Consider the following 22,852-nt stretch of genomic DNA (forward strand, 5'->3'; position numbering starts at 1 on the left):
AGAATTCTTCATTTCATTCTCAGCTTGAATCAGCTCCTTCAATCTGTTCTGCTACGCAAAATATGTATTGATGGTACCTTTATTTTCTGATTGCTCTGTAATGATAAAACTCTACGGAATGCAACCTCTGCGATGCTCTGTGCATTTCCTTAATGACAAATTAAAATATATGCAATCTCTGACAGTGTCTCTGGATAAATGGGAGGAGTGTTGTGATGGCCAGTCTCGTCTGTTGGCCTCTGCTCCATCAGGAGATTCTCCACGGGGATCTGTATCTTAAATGTGTTAGATAAAACTGCAAATGATTTGTTATGGTGAAGCTTCTGTGCTGAAACCAGGTGAGGCAGTGTGCCCTGCCAAGCACCAGCTGTCACCATGTGCTCCCACCACGTGCCATCCAGCACTCTGATGCTTTTACTGCCTAATTATGAATTTGAAATGTGCACGTGTACTGATATCTATGAATGATACACTGTGTTCGTTGGTTTATGGAGATATCAGAGGTGTTTTGCAGCAGTTCTCGGCATTAACTTTAACGGGGAGATGAGCACAGGAACAAAGCAGAATAAAATAGATGGAATATTTTAAAACTGTCATTGCTGTGAGTGTGCAAAGCTATTCCAGGCAGAAAATAATCATCTTCAGTTCGGCTGCTCTGAAGTCTCAAAGTCTCGTGGCTTCCTTCATGCTGGGAGAGGAGGAGCAGAGCTGGCAGTGAGGTGGGCTCTGCTGTGACTCAGAATGGTGGCATTTCTGTTCTGCCTGTTGGATCGGTGTGGTGGGTCAGTTGGGTAAGCGCTGCAGTAAAATTTAATATTTATTACTGAAAGAACCTCACTTATAACTAGCTGATAGGATGTAGGGACAGCCAGCCCAAACGAATAGTTTCCATGGGTGCTTTCTGTCCTCTTGCTATTGTCAGTGCAGACAGCGATTCCCTCTTTCCCATTCTTCTCAAACACTTCTTAGGTCTTTTCCAGCTTTCGTGATTCTGTGATAAGGGAGGAGCTGAGTGGAATTGAGGTCAGAGAGAAGAACGTGCTTGTCAGCCCGGCCTGGTGGGAAGTAGGGCTGAGTATAAGCATCTCATTGGAGGTTCTTACTGCAGGTTCCTCCCATCCCAGGAGGGTCTTCCTCACCTCCCACAGCAGATCATCCTTAGCCCCTTTTGCATCTTCTGGAGCCCAGGGGAATGCTCAATGGGCAGCAGCTGTGCAGCCCAGCTGGCTTCTGCAATTGCTGCTGATTGCCTCCTGGCTTCAGCTGTGAAGCTGCAGGAGCTGTGCACACCCAGAAGGTTTTCAGATCTGGCCGTGGTGGGAGGATGTGCACAGATATGGGAGAAAAAAAGAAAAAGAAAACTGTTAGCATCACCCAAGCCCTTAAGAAGCCGTCTTCTATCTGCTCAAATCTCAGGATCTCTGCGGAAACTGAAAAGAAAACTTTGCTCCTACGTGACCAGACAGCCCTGTGATCTTACCACCCCTCTCCTTCCCTGTGGCTTACACAAAGCGATTTATGCTTATCCAAACTTTGGCTCTGCAGGCACCCAGAGCTATTCGGGGCAAATCCCGGTGAGCTCCTGCAGTTGCTTTGCTCAGGATGAGTGGCAGATTACCGCCCTGGGCCAACAAATGCTCACTGCTCTGTGCTGGGCCGGTGCTGAGTGCTTTCCAGGAGCAAATTCCAGCTCTTAAAATAGTTCTCCCTCTCCTTTTTTTTTTTTTTCTCTACGTTTGCTCAGCAAGTGCAGAAATATCTGCATTTGTATTATAACCAGAACAGCTTTCAGCCCTGCACTGAGGTGGGGGTCTGATAGTAAAAGATGGCTCCAACTAGCTTGCTGGAGATTGAATTGCATTCCTCCATGGAATCACAACCATCACCATTAGCTGGAGGTAACCACCTCGATCAGCAGACTCCTGAGAGAATGCTGTGAGAGAGCATGCAGAATCTTAATTGCTTATAAAAATAGCAGTGCATAAAAGCCCTGTGTTAACCCCCACGAGGCCCACTCACTGATGGCAAATGGGCAGCAGTGCCAGCTTCCCACCCACCATTCCCAGTGTCCCACCCCGAGCACTGTGCTATTTGTCCCCAGTGACCAGAGTGCAGACACCTCGTGGAAAGCAGCAACCAGACAGTGAACGGTGCCCTTCTTTGTCTGTGTGTATAATGTGCCTTATTGGGTTGATTCAGATGTCTGGTTTGGAAACCTCGTTTTTGCACATCTGGAATAGTGACAGAAGTGATGGAGAGGAATTTTGAATGACTTGACTAAAGTGGGCCTCGAAGCCTGTAAACCATGGCACCCATCCAAGCGTAAGATGCTGAGCAAGTCACCCATCAATTTATGCCTACCTGGAGTGTGATGGTTTCAGACTCTGAACGTCTCCTGCAGTTTGAGATTTACAAACAGTACGACAGAATTAATTTGAAATTTAGTACATCTACCAGCAGGGGGTACCCGGGGCTCACAAATGTCCCCACTCGCTGCTTGCATCCTCTGCTACTTATTTAACCCCCCAAAAAACAGGAATGCAGCATTGCTTTCCCGTCCTGAGAAATAGCACATCCTGCCCAACACAGGGAGGCTTTGCCAGCGCTGCTTTGGGGGTGTGCAACCTCATGAAACGGTGCCGGAGGAGGTTCAGGTTGGGTAGCAAGAAACCAATTCCTCTCTGAAAGAGTGGTGATGCATTGGCTCAGCTGCCCAGGGGGTGTTGGGATCACCATCCCCGGAGGCATTCCAGAGCCACAGAGATATGGCACTGATGGATGTGGGCAGTGGGCATGGTGGGGTGGGCTGGGGTTGGGCTCGGGGATCTGAAAGGTCTTTTCCTCAAGGACAGGCCCGAGCGGTCCCACAGCAGTGCCCGTGGTGACCCAGAGCAGCAGGGAGCTGATGGGAGCAGGCTCATGAAGGAGCGTCACCCTGACACCCAGATACAGAAATAGCTTGTTTTTCAAAGATAGCTAAATCTTTCCCCACAGATTTATAAACATTCTTCCATGTCTGGAAACACTGTGCTGTAACGCAGCGCACCACGTCTACCAGTGGAGCAAAGCTTTGTAAAACAAACAAACACCATGACGATGGGCACGAAAACACGAAGGCAAAGCTCTCCATGGGATTTCTTGCAGCTGCCCCTCCAGGCAAAGCTGTCTGCAGGCTGCAGGAAGGCTCGCACCTTCCTGGGGCTCAGCGTGGTTTCACTCTAACAAAACCCCATCTGGCTAATGCTGTCCTAATAAGGGAGAAACTGGGACTTAATGAAAGTTAGAAATAATTGGAGTGCTGTAAGCTGCTCACCCCAAACACTGATGTAGGAAAAATCCTGCTAGGGTCCTGCTTTGAAAATCTGGTCTGAAATATACTTGACAGATGGATGGACAGATGGATGGTGGAAGCCAACCCAATGGTACACCCAGCCCGAGAGCCATCCCTTAATCTGTGTAAACTTTGCATTCTTCAGGAATGTTAAATTAACCTGAAATGAAAGAATAGGATGTGAGACGTGAGTCCCTGCAAGCACAGCACCACTGGAGCTTGCTGTGCCTTGTGTTAAAAGATATCACCATTTAATAAGTTAGGAAGGCCCATACATCTCCTGTAGTTAAGAATCTACATTTGTGCATAGAAATCTATTGTATTTATCAGTTCAAAAGGACGTATTCAGAAGGATCTGGAAACAGGCTTCCAGACTTTAGATGCAAGGCTTTGACCCTTACAAGGCAATAATTAGTTAATACTCAACTGCTGTTTTCTTCCTGCAGGTTGTCTGCTCTCTGTGAGCCTCCCTGGTGGACCTTCCCAGCCCAACCCAAGCACCTGGATGAGCCGAGCCCTACCTTTCTAGAAGGTGAAAGAGTGCACTGCAGTAGGTAGTCATTATCTCCGTCACCTCCTTTTGAAAGACAAATTTTAATTTTGTTCTGCGTTCTCCTACATCAGCAGGAATTAACTCTTAAATAAGAAACTGTTCCAAAGCACAACTTTTAATTTTTTCCTTTAAGTGTTAATTGAGAATCAGACTGATCTGCTTTACGCCTAAGAGCGGTTATGGTACAGAAGCACATAATTCACTTGCTGTGAGCGGGAAAGGCCTAATGTCCCACGCTGTGCCCTCCTGGAACCCGAATCGTGGTTTTGTGAAAGCTCCTACAGTGGGTAGGAGACATCAGTCAGCTGTAGTCAGATATTACAAAGGATTTTTTAAGGACTCTGTCTAGATGGGGCTTTGGTCAACCTGGTCTAGTGGGAGATGTCCCTGCCTATAGCAGGGGGTGGGAACTATGTGACCTTAAAGATCCCTTCCAACTCAAACCATTCTATGATTCATGAGTCGTAGCCTGAAATTAACTGGTCCTCTACGTGGCTTTAAGTGAGTGGCATTAACGAAGCGTGTAGCTGCTACAAAGCATGAGCTACCTTGCAGCTTAGTGTCACATCATTGTCTTGGTTCTGCTTTTGGTTCCTTTAACCAGAGGGTGGGCTCAAGCTGGCCCCAACCATAGCACAGTGCCTTCTGTCTCCTGCCCCATCTCACTCCAGGGGAGGACATGTCAAGGCAAGAGCACACAGCTGCTGACCTTTTGCCCTTTACTTGAACGCTTGTTCCTTTAAAGTGCATTTACTTATGGGGTTTCTTATTTAGTTTTTTTTCTACTGCCATCCCCATGAGGCATTCTTTCCTATGAGTCACGCGCACCATAAAGAAATTATTGTTTGGCTCAAAGTTATGCTCCCATGCCTGGGATCAACGTTTTTTTCACTGAGAGATAGGAAATGAGATGGATTTCTGGGTGATTCATTATTTACTGTTTTGACCTGAACTGTGTTTTTACCATTAGCTTAAAAAAAAAAAAAAAAGGAAAAAGAAAATCAGACAAGATCCTTGAAACACAAGGCCAGACCTATACGTGTCCCATGGGACTGAACGTGTTCTTGACAGTTTATTTGCATTGTATATAGCAATAATCCCTTATATCTGTTGATACATTTTACTAGCATCATCAATGCAACTAATTTTATTTCAGAATAATATTTTAGTTTTGTAAAATAACCTTCAAGAACACAAAGCTGATGGGGTTCAAGGGGCATCTGGACACAGCTGTCAGACACAGGGTCTGATTTTTGGGTGACTCCATATGGAGCCAAGAGCTGGGCTCGATGATCCCTTCCAACTCACAGAATCATAAAATGGTCTGGGTTGAAAAGGACCTCAAAGATCATGTAGTTCCAACCCCTGCTGTGTGCAGGTCACCAACCAGCAGCCCAGGCTGCCCAGAGCCACATCCAGCCTGGCCTTGAATGCCTGCAGGGATGTGGCATCACAGCCTCCTTGGGCAACCTGTTCCAGTGCCTCACCACCCTCTGGGTGAAAAACTTCCTCCTAATATCCAACCTAAACCTCCCCTGCCTCAGTTTAAGACCATTCCCCCTTGTCCTATCATTATTCACCCTTGTAAACAGCTGTTAAAACTCAGGAGGTTCTATGATTCTGAGATTTTCTCGTATGACTCATAAACGTGGCTTTGTTTGTGCTTTTCACTTGAGTATGATATAACATTAAAAGGCATTTTTTTAACACTCTGCATAGAATGAGTGTAAAAATCATATTTATATATATATATATATATTTGGAGAAGTCCTGCGCGCTGAGGCCCATCCAAGCTTAGAAACCCAGATGTGGAATATAACAGAATTTCAGCAATAAAGGAGCAAATCAGAGCAAAATCTGCAACAAAAATCTGACCAAACAGTCAGGCAGGGCCCCAGAAACAGCTTCTGTGAGGGATGGCTGAAAGGAATGGGGGAAAAAAGCCCCAAAAGGTGAAGAACTGGAGGAACACAGAGGTACCCCTTGGAGGGTATCGACTGCAGGTGGATTACACGAACTGATCCCAAGCAGGGCCAACCATGGGCCTGTGAGCCAGTGCTGCCCATGTAAAGGCCACGAATCAGCTCTTCACTCAAAGGAGTGAAAATAAAATCAGGATCAAGCCGTGAAAGCCTCCCTTGAACCCTTTACAAGTCGCTTTCTAAAATTAGAGTTAGACATGTAGGTCATTGCAGAGCAGATGCTGCCACCAAATTTGTTTGGATGAAACTCACTGCAGAGCTTCTGCCAGTAGAAACAAATTAGAAAACGCTGGAAAGCTCACCAAATCCTACTGATTTATTCACTTGGAACTAAAGCAGTTACAGAAAGTTCTTAAGTAGTGTGCTGATTTTAATTTTGACTGCAGGAAATGCAATACATCTGGGACCAAGGCGTCTCTTTTATGGTAGCCATCGCTTCAGGTGGGAGGGGAGGGGAAGGAAGAGGGGAGGAGGAAATGAACTTCCCAGAAGAAGGCCAGAATATGTTTAAATGTATAAATATGTATAAGCTAAAACACTTATCAGAGTGTTTTCTCTTGGTTCAAGTGGCCACTGTAGCATCATTCTCAGCTCAGTTCCCCCAGGATGGCTTTTGGAGTCAAATAGGGTTTTTTAAAGCAGAGATGGCATTTCTACCTAAATTTTGGGTGGTCCTGTTTGGAGCCAAGAGTTGAACGCAATGATCCTTGTGGGCCTCTTCCAACTCAAGATGTACTGTGATATGATGACAATTTCTGATTTGCCAGTATGTTTGCAATCTTGCCTTTCTGTGCTCCTTGCAAGGGATGGAGGGAAGGAGAAGCCATTGGTGACCTCTCTTCCCATAAAAGCCAACCAAATTCTTGGACAATGTCACCGAGTATTTTTTCACAAGTCCTACGATTTGTGGATAGGAAGAAGAATGCTTTTAGCTGGAAGCAGCTAAATTGGCACGCAGCACCATGCAAACATCTAGAATCACAGAAAGCCCAAGTCAAACAAGCAGAGCCCCTCCAGGATGATTTCCAAACAACAATGAGATTTTGAGCCATCCCATGATTTCTGGAGTCTGATTAATGAGCCTGAACGGTGGTGTGTACAGCTAGCACACAAACAGCATGTAACATTTTCCTATTTTCGCTTGGCTGCGTGTACTTTAAACAATTACTTCAGAAGGGTTTAACATCCAACTGGGTACATGCACTGCCGCTTGTGGCAAGAACAGCGGCCTGTTGACCGTCATTGGACACATCAGGGATGATTATTTAATGACTCTCTTAATTACCAGACATATCGAGGCCACGGTGGCTGCAGAGAAGCCCTGACTTCCCTCCCACCCCTTACCGGGTCTGATCAGGGGAAATGATCACTTTTCCCCATCCAAAGGTGTTGACCTCAGCCCAACCAGTTCACCAACCTTCTCGAGCTGTTGGGTTATTTCACTAATTAAAAGCAGACCCGTTTTCGGTCTTTTTAACCTTGGATGAGTGATCTCGGAAAGATGTAGCAGACATTACAAAACAAGACACTACTCAAACCCCTGGTAGGACTGCAGTGACTGCAGCTTCTGCGAGCTAATTTACAGGAAATGAAATCTCTATGGCATTTCTGCCTCATTTCTGAACAAGCCGACCACGTTCCTCTTCCTTTTTGGAGCAGGAACAATGTGCAGAGCTGTACATACATTAGTACCATAAGCTATGTTTTTGTTCATTGTTAAGGCAGTTGAAAATACAGTGCTTCCCACAGCTTCCTCTGTAAAGCCACCGGCTGACTACCTGCAAGCGTTCTGTAAGCACAGAATGTACAACACAGTGCTATTGGTTATTAGTGATAACACTATTAGCTATTGCACAGACAGATCCATAGAAACAATGAGATGACATGATTAAAACTTCCTATGCAATCTTAATCTCAGACTCATTTGTTTAAAGCACATACTAAAGCCTTATACTAAATATTTAAAGAACCATTCTTGTCATCACATCTTGGAGTAGAAAAGCATCCAAAACATGAGGTCTCTGTATGTTCCCCTTGCTTCTTGTTGCCAGCAGCATCTTGGAATGTGCTGTTTAACCATTTCTTTGAAAACATGATAATTAACATCACCATCAGGTTTGCTACAACTATCCCCTCAGTCTTGCTCAGTAGACACTGGATATGTTTATTAATTATGCATTTTTACACCACTTTGAGGTGTGAAGATTGAACTCCTCCACGTTCCTCCCTTGGGAAGAAGCTCAGCGATGTCCACTTTCTGCATTGGGTGGCTGGCTACAGCACAAGTCTTTGCAAAGGATTTAGAGCTGTATTGACTTCGATTTACATGACATGCATCTTGAGGTGACTCCTGTTACGGTGAGTTACTGACAGTTCTGAAGCTCTGAATCAGAGGTCTCCAAAAAATAAAGTGTGAGTCACTGGTGACTCCGTGGGGAATTGGGATAAGCATCTAGTTTATCTCAACTAGGGGGCCAGGTTTTACAGGCAACCCACTCTTTTCCTGAACAAGTCTGGTTCATGCCCACAACTGGTCCATACAACACAGTGAAGCAGGCGGGCGTCCTGTAGGAAAAAGTGGTGTCATGGAATTGCGGGTTCATGGTGCTGCCTTACTTGAGATTAATTTAACACTGAACAAGTGCCCTAAATTTAATTTAATTTCTTGATTTAATTTCATGTTTTAATGCACCTCTATAGACAAGAAAGGCTATGGGATCTCCTCCTTGGAGATGTCCAAACCCATGTGGACGTGGCCCTGGGCACCTTGCTCTGGAAGGGGATGGGACAGGGGGACCAGAGAGACCCAGAAGTGCCTCCAGCCTCAGCCATCTATGGGAACCTCCTTTACATCTAGCTGTGATGGCAGCACGAGGACAGCTGATGTTACATTAGGGTTGGGAAGTCCTTAGCATGTGGCCCACATCACGCTCCGGTAGGCAGAGGAGAGGCTCACCACATGGAGCTGCATCTTGAGGGGATGGAGTGGGTTTGTGTCTGAACACGAGACCTGGAGTGAGAGGTAGTCCTGTGTTTTGGAGGCGCTGTTTGGGGAAAAAAAAATTAAAAAATTAAAAAAAAAAAAAGGAGAAATGGGACCTGGGACTTTTCCAGCCATGCAGTTGCTGTAGCAACACTAGAAAAGGCCATGGCGTAAAAATCTGTTTGCTGGATGCTTGTCCAGGTTTTCAGCACAGCTCACTGGATGAGCCCTCATAATGTAAATAATTTGTGCCTTGAACTTTGTGCTGAGGAGTCTGCTTTTCAGAACATTGCAGGGCCTTTCTTGTTTCTTTTAGGCTGGTATTTTCCACATCTTCCAGATGTGGTGCATTATTTGTGTCAGACCTGAGCTGGGACTCAACAAAAGCCAGCCAAGCCATGGGCACAGCACCTCAAAGAGAAGAGCAGCTATGGAGCACCAAGGCTTATTTACCCTGGAAAGGAGGAGCTCCAACATGGGTTTTTTTTCCAGTTAGCACAAACTTGCTGTTTAACTCTTTTCTCACCAAAGGCTGCCAAGCTCCCAGGCATAGCACGGCTAAGACAAATGGCCATAACCTCTTCAGAAAATCGAAGTTGCATTCAATTTTTTTTTTTTTCTTTTTTTCTTTTTGGGTGGAAAAATAGCATTTAGGATCCTCTAACACTTGTTGAGGTGAGATATAATAACATTTTCCCTGTTTATTGTGAGAGAGTTGGACTAGATGACCTGTAAGGGCCCTTCAACTGAAAATGATTCAACAATTCTATGACATAGAATCATAGAATGGCCAGGGTTGAAAAGGACCACAGTGACCACCTAGTTCCAACCCCCTGCCATGTGCAGGGTCACCAACCAGCAGCCCAGGCTGCCCAGAGCCACATCCAGCCTGGCCTTGAATGCCTGCAGGGATGGGGCATCCACAGCCTCCTTGGGCAACCTGTTCCAGTGCTTCACATGGACACTGCCAACCAAGACCTGGCATTGTCCATTGGATGAAAGTGAAGGAATTGCAGCTCTTTGGCAATTTGCAACGATGCCTTTGCAAAGCCATGCCCTGCCTCAATACAGACAGGGCTTGTGGGTGCAGGCTGCTCGGAGAGGCAAATAACTCACACTTCTCTTTCATTTCCTTTAGAATCTGCACGGCAGTGTTCAGCCAAGTGGTGTGCGCATACTGTTTGCAACCAGCCATTTAGATGGCTTGAAAATACATCAGCAAAAGGCAGCATATGGAAAATTCTGATTGGAAACATATGGGATGTTACATCAGAAACAGACTTCTCCTCTGTGGATGATAATTTGCTCCACTAACAAATGTTTGGGGATACAGCGGGGAAAATAAATTTCCTTTTTAGCAGAACACCATCTCAGCTCTGTGGATCAGTAACTTCAGCAGGACTGTGATCTCTACCACTGGCAGCACAGGAGACACAACCACATTTTGCCACCTGTGACTTACTTATCTTGAATCACTTATTTCCTATTACTAATTACTCAGTGAAGTGGTTAGTTATGTATTCGGCACAGCTCTCTTTTTTCAAGTCCTTGACACCACCTGCATATCACCAGCTCTGAATCAGCGTTCACAGCCCTCAGCCAGGTTAGGTTGTCACTAGGTGTAAAATGGGACTGTTACAGTAAAACAATTTCTGATATTTTCCTTCCTAAAGCTAATTGTTTGAATCATTTCCCACTTCATGTCCTACCAGTAACTGGCTGCATCTGCTTGCCCTGCCTGTGATTGTGTTTGTTTGCTACTGCCAAGGACACAAAGGGAAGCCACTGCCGCAAGAGGGAAACGAATGCTCTGTTACATTCCATTCCAGCTCGCATGGCCCTACTGGGGGCTGTCTGGATCTGTGACAACCTGCCAGGAGCAGGATGTCCAGCACTGTGTTGGGAACACCTGTGTCAGGTGTTAGTCCTTCCAGCACAACCGAAAGTGCAGCAGAAACCACTGAGTCCTATTTTCAGTGACAGACTGGTGACTGGATGTCCTTATCCTGGCCAGATTACCACCCTGAAGAAGGTGCAGTTCTCAGGTATGAAAGAAGCATTTGGCTTCCCCAGAACCTTGCATCCAGAACAGTGAAGTGCTTTCAGTTTTAGAGAGTCCTCAAATGCACTTTTTAGTCTTTGATGGTCCTTCCAGATTGTATACGCTTTGAGCTGACAACGGTACAAATAATTTCTGGCCTTAAAATTAAAGGTTTAGGAAAGACAGAGACGGGCGGGATGAATAAAGTTTTGCAAACTTTCCAGACCATTTGTCAGATGGCTTTTTTCCTGCAGCGGGAGCCTGGCAGCAGTGACCTGTGCTGGGAAATGCTCAGTGCATCAGCATGGCCTTGGTGTTTGTAGGCTAATTTTTGTTTTGAGTATAACTCTTGACTCACGGAAAAATAATCTAAGTAATCCGAGCTGGCCCCAGACTTGATCTTCCTTGAATCTAATGGCTGTTTCAAAATAAGCGTGGAGAAGCTTTTATGATAATGTTTTTATCCTCTTACCTGCTCCTTGAGAAGCAGAAGCCATCTCAAGTGCGTTCTCAGCAGCTGTTTACTACACAGGGCCTTTGCCAGAGAGAAGTCCACCAAGCGGCTCTACCAGCCATGCCCCGCTGCTGCTTCCACCCACAGAGGGAAGTCTCATGGTAAAGGCAGCTCTGAGGCACGGCACACAGCCAGCCCATTGTAGCTGGAGAGCCCTGAGCTGCAGCAGGCAAACATCCCCATAAAGTCAGTGCGTTGGGAGGCACACACACCAAACAGAATCCGAGCGGCTAAATTTAGTCCGGATAGGAAATTAGCTTGAGGTTAAGTAAAGTTTTCAGCTACTTTGTTTTGTTTTTAGATTACCCAAGAGATGTTCCTTCCTGGAAAGGGAAATAGGACAGAGATACATAGCTGTTTTTCAATCCCTTCATCTACATGGCATTATTTCAAGTACAATTTATCGTGTGTTTGTAATCTAAACCTTACCGGCTCCTTTCAGCAGAAGGGTTTGGCGTGCCAGTACCAGGTCAGTGTGCAGCACAGCTCCCGTGTGGGGCTTTCTTCTGAATGCTCACCCACGTGTGGACAAAGCAAATGTTTCTTTGAAAACATTTATTCTCATCCAGTCATTAGAATGAGTATTTATCACAGAATGACACTGCAGAATGGACTGAAAATGATGGGCTCTACTATGAAGCGCCCAAGTTAGAATTGCTCAGAACCCAGCAGTGCCAGCCGAAGAGGAGTCAACCCTAAGCCACACAGCTTCTGGATTCACATTTTAGCATCCGCCCTAACATTTTCACTTTGGCATCATTTTGCTTTTGCTTAGAGTGATGCTACTGAGCCCGAATCCTGGAGCTAAGCACTTGCAAATGATGGGCTGTTTGCATACAACAAACCAAATCTAAAATCTCTAATCTTTTTCATTAAAGATGTCAATTTAGGTACTGTGGCTCAGTGTATGCATGTCGTCTTTCTACTAGTTTTGTTTCATTTTGCAATAGGCAGGGTAGAAGTGAAACATACAGCAAAACATACTGCTACAAGTTTATTTACTAATCCAGGACATAAATCTGGCTGCTTAAGCAAAACCAAACTGTTTAATAAGTTGTTTAAGCAAACATGAAGCATGAAGTATACCAGCAAGGATTCTAAACATGCTCTGAAAGTTGGGGTCTTGGATTATTTTGTTTAAGCAGGCTCTGCCATCTCTTCTTGTGACATACACACGTGGGCTGACAAGGGCAGCTCTTCCCCAGCTCCCTCAGCACCATACAATGGGTTGGACTCAGAAAACATCCAACTCTATACTTTGAAACCGAGTTAGTGCTTTTTGTATGATGGCCTCAGGAAGCAGCTCGAAGGGCTGGATGAGTTTGGGTTGTGATACATCAGAAGTTGTACAGAGGGGTGTCAGGAACAAGCTCTGAACTGAAAAGCTTGTACTTCCCTGCTGCAGGTGTGAAATAGCTCTGGCGACACACCTTGGGATGTTAGGAGCCCTGTCAGTAATGTAAACGAGGACAGAATGAAATATATTTTCAGCCTAGAGAACTGACTGCTCTTATCCTTGCGTGCATTTTATAAATCATTTTTGTTTCACTTTCTGGAAGTTTCCAAAGAGTGCATTATTCAAAACACCCAACTATTCCTTCTGGGACTGAGTCACGCTCTGACAGTCACTGTATTTCATTATTGATATTTTTTCAAGTTCCTTTGAGTTTGTTCCTCTCTGTGCGACGTGTGCAGCTGCACCTCTTGCAACAACAAGGGGGAAGCTGGAGCCGTTCTGCCCAGGAGAGCTGCCCATCAAACTGCTGCCCCACACCTCGCTGTGATGGGCTGCTTCCGTCAGCCGTGCTTCACCCCACAGCTGGGGCACAGGTGTTGGAACAGGTGCACACAGCAGAGAAGCACAAGCGATGTTTAGGAGTTGTAAGTGTTAATGTGTTGTCTTGGGAATGCCAATATGTTACAAATGCAATGCGCGGATTTCTGGAAAATCATGAATCACATTCTTTTTCCCGTCAAAGTTACAGCTGTTTTCTAGGATGTCAAATCTGGAACCCCTTCCAAATAGCAAAATAAATTAAGTATGACTATCCAGGCTGGCAAGGAGGGTATTTTTAAGAATGGCAAGTAGAGCAGACTGCATTCCACTTGGTAGCCTACCTGTGGCAGGTGAAAGACAGGCAAGTGCTGTGTGGATAAGACAGTCCATGCAGGGGACAAGTGAATTCTAATGGTGACTGAAAGGGGGTTTTACAAAATGTGTGAGTTTCTTTAATACATAATACAACTAACACACCTTCCTGATGACTTTCCCCATGTGTGTTGGATTCATCCTGCAGCAGATGAAGTGCCTACAGTAAACCAGGTGAAGGAGCTGGGTCAGTTCAGCCCCAAACTGGCAACGACCTTCCAACAAAAACCCGGCATCCCCCAAGCATGAAGGAGCCACATGTGAACAGTCCTAAGCAGAGCCTTGTACAGAGAGGAACAAACTCAGATACATTTGAGAAAAAGCCCTCATGGTTTTTGCAGCATTTTTTGCAGCATTTCAATAATATCTCCCTTGCTAGTACCTTTGTGTCTAAATGTGCTTGTATTTGGGATCTAAAATACCATAAGGAAGTAATTTCCACTTATGAACTCTTCTTTCAGGTGAAAGAAGTTGCACTCGAAGCTTCATTACACCACTTTGATGCTGAAGTTAGAATTCCCACAACCAAAATGGTCCTTTCTGCTGTTTGTGAAATTACCTTCATGTGGAGGAGTACCTTCATTTGGATGTCGAGAAGGAAAGAAAACAATTACTACAACCTCGTCCTGCAGTGCAAGCATTTTCATGCTTTGACTGCAAAGACAATATTTACATATACATACAAATATATCACGTATTTAACTAACACTAGAACTGCAACAACTGAAACCGCAGTGATATTAGGTTGGCATTTTAAAACCTTGATCATAGAATCATAGAATGGCTTTTGTTGGAAGGGACCTTAAAGATCACCAAGCTCCAACCCCTCTGCCATGGGCTGGCTGCCCCCCACCAGCTGAGGCTGCCCAGGACCCCATCCAACACGGCCTTGGGCACCTCCAGGCAGGGGTACCCACAATATGATCAGCATACACCAAGATGTTCAGAAAACGGATGGATCTCAGATGTTTTGTAGGGCCAGTCTTCAGATGGTTGAAGTGTGAGGATCCCTTTCTAATGAAGCTCCATATCATCCAACGGTGCCTTACAGAACGGGTGCATCCTGGTACCCAATTGTTTTCTAATTCTCGTCTTCTGAGATGCACAAAATGTTCTGGGAATGTGAAGAGCAGCATTAAAAGTCCCTTTACCTCCAGCAGAAAGTTGCACGTTGAGATGCCAGTTGAGAAGGTTATCATCGTGCACATGTTGTTGCCATTTAATTACCCCCTTTCCTGTAAAGAGTCTGGCTTTAATTAAATGGCAAAACAACGTGTGGACTTTTTCTCCAAGCCATCTTAAAGCGCTCACTTCCTCCTGTGTGTTCTGTGGTTTATTAGATTTGAATGAGTAATGGGGTGGTTTCATTTGTTTAGCTAAATTGAAGTGGCCAGCAACAATTTCCTGCCTGAGCAAACTGTGGGCTGATTAATAATATTGGTGATGGTGGTAACATGGGTTTCCTGCACCATGCAGGTTCTGCTGCCAGCCTGATGCTGGGGCTTTCCAGCACACCAGTGGCCTACTCCTCACAATCAAAATGTTCACCAAGGTGCACCGTGTGCTCTCAGAGCCAGGAAGGTGCCTTCAGAGCAGAGTTTCAGCACAAAGAGACACATTTTGAACCAAAAGTGCATAAGTGATCTGCCTGTGCTGCAATTTGCTCTCCGCATATCCTGCAAGGTCCCATGACTGTGAGTGAAAACTCCAGAGAATCCCATTAACTTGGAAAAACAGCAGAAAAGGTAGGAAAATCAGATGTGTTCATGGATGCCTTGGCATGGAATACAGTGTTCTTCTTGCTGCCATGGAGAACTTCATCAACAAGGTCACCCACTACTTACACAGTGCCCACAGAATGCTTTCTCCTCTAACAGAACTGAAGGCCATTTTTGGCACAAATTAGAGGCACTGTGGCAGTTGGTTTTCCCATACACATTACAGAATTTTGAGTGAATTTTATTCAATGCCTCTTCAAAAAGTCAGACCCACAGACAGTACTGAATAGCTCACACAAAACCGGAGCGATGCGATTCCCTTGCAAAAGCCAGGTAGGCATTTGGAAAAGCATCAACTCCACCGCAGTTATTCTTGCTATGTCTGAGCACTGATGTGGTATTTGCGGCAAGCAAATGTTTACTGTAACAAAAGAGCTTGGACTCCAAGACAAAGAAAAATAATTTTAAAAAGGCAAAGTCCACGAATTTTCAAATGTGGTTGCAAAGAAAGATTACCAGAGAAAAGGCCAGTGTGTTGCAACACCTACTGAATCAATGACAAAAAGCTGGCTTTGATTACTGTTGTTCGGTGTTGATGACAAACGCAATTACAGGCAGATATGAGGGCCTGTCAGCACAGAACACTGCAAATGTCCACATCAACTTCTAGCAGTTTGCTAAAAGATTCCAACAGCTGCTGATGGGCCTTTTGCTCAACTTACTTCTTCAGCACACTTATCCCTCCATCTACACACAGCCACAACTTACTTGACTCATAGGAGCAGCAGTGTTTCAAGGGTGACAGTTAGCGAGATGGCTGATAAGCATAGATTCTGTAAATGCAACACTCCGTGCATGAGTGCTTTATGCAATTGCTGCCTGAGATGGATTCCTCTAGTGGAATCGTTCCTCTCAAAGAGTGGAAATGGAAATTGATGATAAAAATGGATGCTTAGCGCCCTGAAGAAAATGTTGGTGGCACATGGAATCAAACCTTCATGGAAAATACTGATGAGTTATCTCAGCAAAGCTGCTCACTGAAGCACGTTTTTCGGATGTTTCAGCATTAGAAAACGTTTATAAAGAAGCGTATTTCTTTCCCTAATCGTGCTTCCTAGTGCAGATAACACCAAACCTTTGTGCAGAAAGGAAGTCAGAGAGATGATGCTATTACGCATGAAGAAGCAGGTTGCGTGGGAAGAACTGAAATCAGAAATTACACCAAGAATAATGTCTCTCATCCAACAAAGCCAAAGTGCTCTGCAAAGTGACTTCAGCTGAGCAGCAGAGATAGATGAATACTTAAAATGTTAGTGCTGATGGTGCAGAGGTCTTATCTGAGGTCAGAGAGGAGGCTACCAAAGAGCAGGCACGGGACCCCTGCGTTGGGACTTGTAGAGCTGTGGTTTAACCACCAGGCAAGAAAGAGCTTATTAAAATTTAGCACTTAGTGTTCAGAAGAGGCTGTGCTCCCCAGCAAAATGCCAGCTTCTTGTGAAAACCTTTGAATAGGTTGCGTGGCTGCTGCAAAAGGTTATTTAAAAGACACTGTCTGCGTGCACCTTAGAACTTCTGAGGAGTTACTCAGAAGTCAGACTGTTTCTTTTTACTTTGTCTGCAAAACTCAGATTTCAGGTGCAGATTACACACTGTCTGCCTCATGGCAGGAAAGCAAAGGGCCCAGGCTTACCTCTCTGTCATTGGAAAAGTTCAAAGAAATGAGATTGAAGCTGTTCTGCTAACCCAAGTCTTTAGCCAGAAGACATATTAGAATTTTAAATCAGTAATAAATTAAAACAGTTCCTGCAATATGGATTTTCATTTGATTTGGGGTACAGGAGCTGAAGCATAGACACCATCCCTCCATTCCAGTCTGTATGACACATGCTCATCCTGTACTACCTTCTTGAGTAAATAAGGACTGCTATTTCCTCACTTGAGAACTGATTTTAGCACCTGATAGGACTGGCGAAGCCCCATAATCATTTTGTCACAGCGAAAACAAACAACTGCAGCCTCTCCTCATGTCATGCTCATTTGAAGGTTAAATTTGACCAGCAGCCTGTTTCCATTACCCACAGGTTCTTGCTGAAAATTGGCAGTTTCCTCTGTATTAGGCATGGGCTCGGATGACAAAACCTGGCTCTAGGTTATGGGAAAAGAAAGTTTGGAGGCGTTTACATCTCAGGTTTCCCACAGTTCCACATATATTATCTAATTTCTTTTTAATTGAATGATATTTTCCAAGCGAGATGGCTTTATAAAAGCCATGAATGAGCCTCATCTAGATAACTTGTGGAACTGGTTCTGCAAATTGCTGCAGGTTTACATGCTGCTCGGTGCCCTTGCTGACCTCCATCCCATATCCCCTCCTCCTCCCCTGCTTCTGCAGTTTGAATTTTGGTCCACAGCTTTTGGCCACCCCTGTCACTGCAGTATGAGCTCTTCATGCCATTGGATCCACGCTCTGGGCCTACGCTGATCAACCATGGCCATCTCTTCCTCTTCAGCAATCTACTTTTATACAGCAGAGATATGATTCAGGACATTTTATGCTGCCATAAAGGTGCAGATTATTTTTTTCACCAGATGTCCTTTCTAGAAGGGCAAATCCTCTGAGCAAGCATGTCCCAGCATGTGGGATGCATGTATGGATGTGCCAGAGCTACGCTGGACACTGCCTAAAACCAGAGTGGCTTTTGCTCTGAATGGGGCAAAGCTTGTTTGAACGTGGCTCAGGTGTGCTAAGAAGAGGATTTAGGCCCAGCTGCAGCTTCCCATGTCCCTCCATGCTCCCACTGTGCTCCCCAGCCCTCTCTCACCCAAAGGGCGTAGGGCAATGGCAACAGATGGAAAAGAGTTTGTCTCCAGGCCACCTGGGAATAGGGTCACTTAGCTATGGGAAAAACATGTGGCCAAGAGGGCTTGCCTTGACATTAGTACACACATTCTGCTTGTTATAAACCATCTTTTTATATAACTTGACATAATGACCTCTGCAAAATTATTGCTGCTTTGAAGCTATGAATAGGACACTGTTTTTTTTCTGATTAAACCCGATTCACCTATCATTGCAGTTGGACTTCTATTCCTGTAAATACGTTGCTGTCAACATTAAAATACACGTTTCACGGTAATTCTGGGGTCAAGAGAACACCGTGCCAAATACCACATGCTCATTTCAGCGTAAGATTTATTTTTTGCTCGTGAACAAAAAGGCAGCGTGCTTGCACTAAATCACTACTCCAAGAGGGAATTAAAGCAATCATTTCTGCCAACATTTTAGCAGATAACAGGTGGCTGAGTATGTAAGTCTAAACTGTTCCTAATAAAACCTCTCTTTGGTTATTTGTGTAATTACAACGCCGGTGTAGTTCAGGAAATGTAAAACATTTGGGGATGCCTTCTAGCAGATAACTCCTGTAGGCAGAACGCTCCCCGCTTCACATGCAGGATTGCCCAGGGAGGTGAGGATGCCCCACGCTTGGAGGTGCCCAAGGCCACGGATGGGCCCTGTGCACCCTGCTGGGGGGCAGCCAGCCCAGCGCAGGACTTGGATGATCTCTTAGGTCCTTTCCAACCTAAGCTGTCCTATGATTCTTCATACTCATAACCCAAGGTTAAAGAAGAACTAAGGCTGCTTTGGGTGCTGTGATGCTGAGCAGCTACATCTCTTCTCCAGCCAGGCTGGGCTCCTTTTGGCCTGAGAACAGAGGTGAAACAAGAGGTGCCTCTTCCCTGCACAGCTGCACTTCGTTCTGGTTATGATTTCATCTGTATTTGTAGAAATCTAGACATTTCCAGAAATATCCTACGTGTCATCTCTTCATTCCTCTTCAACCTTCTCAAATTGTTTGTTCAAACTAGCAAAACATGATGTCACAGCTAAGACAGCTTTCATCAGATGCGATTTTGCCCTTCTGTTTTGTTAGGTGAGCTAAGCTGGACAGTGTTTGACGAGCACCGGCTCAGTAACCGTCCTGGAAAGGGCAGCGTGCAGTGTGGGAACTTGCAGAGAACATGATGTAGCTGCGAGGAGAATGCAGACAGATGTGGGAGACACTGCTCTGTTTGTAAACAAACAGCTGAGCAGTCTAGTGGAAAATAGCAGTGTCACGGCCTCTGTCCAAGGAAGCAAAACAGCAGAGCAGCAGCACTCGGCTCTCTGCTTTTGGCTGTGCCAGGCTGGGTTTGCCAAGCTGTGAGCTACACAATCACCATAGGTACCAATAACAGATTTTGTTTCACCACTGCCATCGGAAAGAGGTCAACTTAGTCTGCTTTCTCCCTATAATCTCCCCTGATGTTATGTCTATTCCATAATTCCCCTTTTTTAAAACTCCTCTAACATTCATTCCCATTCTCTTCTTTGCTCCTCTATCCTCTTATTCTCATTTACTTGTCTTCTGCCAGCCAACCTCTTTGGCTCCCCACATTTCTATGCCTTAAAACAGTCTTTAGCACACTGTTGTCATTTGCACAGACATTTGTCCAACCAAAGTTGAGCTTTCTACACCACTCCTCACTCACTGAGCCATATTTCCTAGCTGTGAGCAGGCCACAGCCTACTGCAAACACAAGAAAATATATATAGACACATACATACTTACACATACATATATATATATACTTATATACATATATATATATATACTTACACACACACATATATATATACTTACACATACATATATACCTACACACACACATACACATGTATATATATGTGTGTTTATACATCTACGTATCTATGTATAAACTTGCTTTCCTTGGGGCTGAATTAATTTACTAGCCACAATAACTCAATTGCTCACATCTGTCTAGCCATGACTTTTGCTCTGCTGAGGAACAGTCCCACTGTGCACAGCTCCACTTTTGCATGGGGCAAACTTTCAGTGCCACATGGATTTGCCCTCTTTTTTGCGGCACTGAAAGAAATGAGCATTTATTACATCATGTGTAACAGTTTGATTCTGGATGCCTTGTTTTGTTCTAAGGGATGGAGGTGAGCTTTAGGAGTGAACTATTTTCAGACTTTGCAAGCAGAAATCACTTTGGCACATCTGACCTTCTGCCCACCTGGATTTTTGGCACAGCTTTAACCAAGCCGGTGTGTTTGCCAACACACAGCAGCCAGGGCATCCACGTGTACCTCCTCCACATGCCTAAAGGTGACTGGGAATGGTGTTGCAGCACTTCCAGGAGGTGTTCCCATGGCCTCAACCCCCCCTCGCCAACAATTCATCCCCTCTTCCTTGCGGTGACTCATTGCCATCCACATAAAAAACCTCAGAGCAGCTCTGAATCACCATTCAGCACCTCCTGCTGCCCCCGCTTCCAGCCTGCAACACAAACATGGCTGCACACCAAAGGGGAGGTGGGAAGGTGAAGTTTTCTGTAAGCAAGGAGCCTGGCAAGGAGGACGTGCTTGAGCACTACTTGCCCCGGCGTGCCCGTGCGTGCTGCAATGCTGGGGCTGCATGGGAAGCCGCTGCCTTGAAGCCTCCAATGCTAAGGATGCGTGACCCCAAATCACTCCTTTAGGGAGAAAAATACCACCACGTTGCTTCTTTGGGCTAGAAACCAGCCATGGAAAGGGGACTCTAATGAGCGCCTACAGGGGTTTTATGGGAGCCATAGGCACCACGTGCTATGCTCTTCTCTCAAGTTCAGCCCTTGCTGCTAAAAAAAAAGCCTTTGGGGAATTTGGAGGGTATTTTTGTGTTTACTTAGCTTGCGGGAGTTTAATGTTTAATCATTGCGGGGGTGTTGGTTAGTCATATAATCGTTAGCCATCATTATTTTCTGCCTTTCTTTCCTTTTGTCCTTTGTTCTTCCTTATCTCAGCTCTTTCATTTTGTGGAATTGGCTTCCTATCACAGCCTTGATTTCTCAGTAAGTGGGCAGTTCTACAGTGCTGAGGCTCTCAATTCCAGCAGCTCGGGGGCAGCTGGTGCCCGGCTTTCCCCTGGGCAGGAGCCGGCACTCTGGGATTCCCCAGAAGCTACCAGCACCACACTTAGTTTCTTTAAACAAAACTGAGAGTTGCTTTTAACAAAACCTTAACTAACCTCTACTAAAATGGGAGATGTGCATCTTCATTGCCATCAAATATTTATCTTTTCTTCCCAGCATCATCCTATCTTGCTCCCTTCTAACCTTAATTCATCCCAGCGTGCAGTTGTTCCTCACACATTATTTAACATCTGAGGATGTATTTTCATTGTACTGAGGTCGTGCACATGGCCCACACCATTACAATTGCTTTCGGACGTTTCTAAGAGTGCGATGAGCCTACCAAATAATTCAAAGAACTAAATCACTCCTGTTATCTTTTCCCTGGGACAGAGTAGGACCGACAGAACCAGCCACATTTTCATTATTAATATCAGAATTGCACGCAGTCGGAAAGCAAAAAGGACTGAAGAATTTCATAGCCCAACTACCTACAGAATAACAATAATAAAATCCCAGAGCGTTACAGTATAGCCCAATGTACCTTTTGGAAATGCTGCCATCCCAGATAGCAGGGGAAACAAAAATCCAGCCAAATCACCATGGAAATATACACTATGCCTCCAAAACGCAAAGCCACCTGGCTGACTCAGAGAACTTCTTGCTGGAGATGAGCATGGTATGGAGATGAGCCCAATGGCAAACAGCTGTCAACATCTGTCACCTCTGCGATGACAGACTGCATGGAAAGCAGACGCCAGCACCACCATCAGCTTGGTGAGCTGGAGATGACCCAGCAATCCTTTTCTTACACAACCCATCAAAGCTACTCCTACAACCAGTGGAGCTGGTTTTAGCAAGAGTGGAAGATCTGTGGAGGGAAAAGAAATGCTCAGAAGTCAGACAATCTAGAGCAGCATCTGGAATGGTGCTGCGTGTATTTTCACTTAAATGACTCTCAATGCAGTGTTCAACAAGGGTGTATTTGTTGATGGGACCGAGGCTTAGGAAAATGGCATTGGAGAGAAATCATCTCTTTGAGCATCCTGCGGTGCCCAGCAGGATAGGCCCCAACTGCCTCATGCTTCAAAGTGGGCACTGCTGTGCCTACCAGGAACAGGGCAGCCATCTGAGTGCCAAACCCATCCCCACCTCCCACGAGCTGGATCCCAGCCTGAACCTGGGTAGCAGTTACATGGTCAGGGCTCCTCTGCTCAGAAACCAACGCGAGACATACAAAAGGATTTTATCTGAAGATGTAAAACAGCACCCAGGGAACAACTCAGGAAGGAGGCATCAAGAGCTAAAATGCTGGAATTTGGGAAAGTCTCCAAAACCTCAGAATTTCGTATATACTTGATATGGTAAATGTAGCAGCAAATTTAAATCTCATTATCTGTTGCTGCTAAGACACGAGAATGTAACTGAAGGTTTTGGGCAATTCCAGCATCTATCATCAGTACTCAGGCGTAGGCCTGATTTCTCTAGGACTTTGAAGTAATTTAATACTGTGGATTTTATAAAGTATACTTATCCTTTAATAAATCCGTAATAACTGCTTTCTTCATTGCATATTATGAATTTCCAAGTTACACTGTCAGCTGTTAAGCAGAGTCTCCCACTCTT

This window comes from Tetrao urogallus (assembly GCF_951394365.1).
Source record: "Tetrao urogallus genome assembly, chromosome: 5".
In the NCBI taxonomy this organism is placed as follows: Eukaryota; Metazoa; Chordata; class Aves; order Galliformes; family Phasianidae; genus Tetrao; species Tetrao urogallus.